This window comes from Pteropus vampyrus, unplaced genomic scaffold (assembly GCF_000151845.1).
Source record: "Pteropus vampyrus isolate Shadow unplaced genomic scaffold, Pvam_2.0 Scaffold3570, whole genome shotgun sequence".
Classification (NCBI taxonomy): domain Eukaryota; kingdom Metazoa; phylum Chordata; class Mammalia; order Chiroptera; family Pteropodidae; genus Pteropus; species Pteropus vampyrus.
Genome location: NW_011892351.1, coordinates 2,159 through 3,949, shown reverse-complemented (window position 1 = coordinate 3,949; position 1,791 = coordinate 2,159). Strand labels below are relative to the sequence as shown.

General features: G+C 49.1%; 1 long non-coding RNA gene across 1 annotated transcript; it reads right to left on the bottom strand.

Moving 5' to 3' along the window:
* Nucleotides 1–161: 161 nt before the first annotated feature.
* On the bottom strand, nucleotides 162–1,584 carry LOC105310445. The gene is made up of 3 exons (XR_002778549.1): nucleotides 1,452–1,584; nucleotides 792–872; nucleotides 162–224 (listed from the first exon to the last, which is right to left on the bottom strand). It is a non-coding gene; the product is annotated as an uncharacterized LOC105310445 (long non-coding RNA).
* Nucleotides 1,585–1,791: the final 207 nt, after the last annotated feature.

The following is a 1,791-nucleotide window of genomic DNA, read 5'->3' as shown; positions in this document are numbered from 1 at the left end:
ACCTCTGCTGTATACGTGTTCATAACCTTTGAGGAAGAAATGTGATTTTTAAAAGTGCAGCTACCATAAAGCAGTGGCCCCTCTACTCTCTCGAGGGCAGTCCGTACCTGCAGAGAGGGCCGCTCCGCCGCCAGCAGCGTGCGGGCGGACGACGCCCAGAGCAGCGCTTTCTCCTGTTTCACGCGTTCGGCTCTGGCAGCTGCTGTCTCATCCACAAGCCCCGTCTGCCAGAGATGACAACAGACAAGCAAACATCAGCATCCTCTACTAGGACCAAATGGTGTCACTTTCAGAAAACACACGAGTGTCACTGTTCTGCCTTCGCCTGTGAAGCAGGCAGATTGTGGAAGCTGGAATTTACTTTCTCCTGGTGTTCTAAATTTGCGGTTCAACTGTTCTGTTAGTGCTTCAGTTAACCCTTAACTTACGTCCCAACACTGTCCCCTTGTGAGTTTCCAGGTAAGTACAAACGGAGCCGTTTGGTTCTAACTGCACAGCTTTAAAAGCGTTACAGTTTAGCAAAGCAGGTCTTGGTCTCAGTGCAGAAAAGCCAAGCCTAAGTCATATCTACATTACAGTGGGGGGCCTGAGCCTCTCAGGCCTACTGCTCCGCATGCAAATCTAATCATGATGACTAACACTTTAGGGATCTGTCAACGCTACAGTATCCGAAACTACAGGCAGAGTGAGGCCAAGTGTAAACTTCTGTGACTTGGTTGCAACTATACAATTTCAAAAAAAGTAACATGATAAGTGATGCTATTATTTTGATTCTATTGTAAAATAAATACCTTCTCCAGAAAGGATACGACTTTGTTCTTCGTTTCTTCAGATCTGAGACACTCTGGGACTATCGCTTCATGATTCGTTCCCTATTGAAAAATTGGTAAGACCAATTTTAATTAGTTTCAACAACTTGCAAAGACACAGATGTTTTAAGGGCTCCCTTAATCAAAAATGCATTTTGAAAGGAAATCTGCAGGGCCTGAGGACACCCAGGAGATGGTTAGCTCAAGTCCTTCCAGGCTTAGAGTGGGCCACTCTGACCCCTCAGCCCCGGGCCTCCGGGTCCCCTGACGACCGCATGACCGCACAGCAAAGGGGGGGAGGGAAGCAAGAGCTCACAGCAGGGCCCCCTGCTCTGCGGAGCCAAACGAACACGTGTGTGTTCCTCAACCTGACCCCATGGTGATGTGTGTTTTCACCCAACCCAGAACTAGCACCTGGGGGCCTGCCTGAGTTTGCGGACCTGGTTGGAGCATGTGTTCACTTGTCACCACCCACAGGACCTCAGTCATTTCATTTCTCTACGCCTCACTTTTAGACTGGTGATCGTTCCTCCAGCAGAAACTGACAGATAAGGTACAAAAGCAGCTCAGTAAAAATCTCTGCATGTTTGGACTGTCTGACACGTTGAAACGTTTTGAAGGTCACTGACAGACTGCGCGAACCTCAGCAAAGTGAGTGAAGGCCTCCACGGCGTGATGCTCCAGCAGCCAGTTCCCGTCGGCCAGCAGCAGGGCGAAGACACACGACAGGCCAGGCAGGATTTTATCCTAAAAAGAGAACCAAACCCGATCAAATGGAGGAAAACCTTAGTAGAGTACATTTGACATGCCTGATGTCAAGCTTCATAATTCTGTCCCAGAGAACACGCATCACAACGTTGTCACGTCGCTCCTTTGCTCTCAACTCCTTCCACTTGCCTCAGTAAAAACCAACAGTAAAAACCAAAGTCCTTACGTCAGCCTCGAGCCCCACGACCTCTGAGCTACACCGACAAACCCCCAA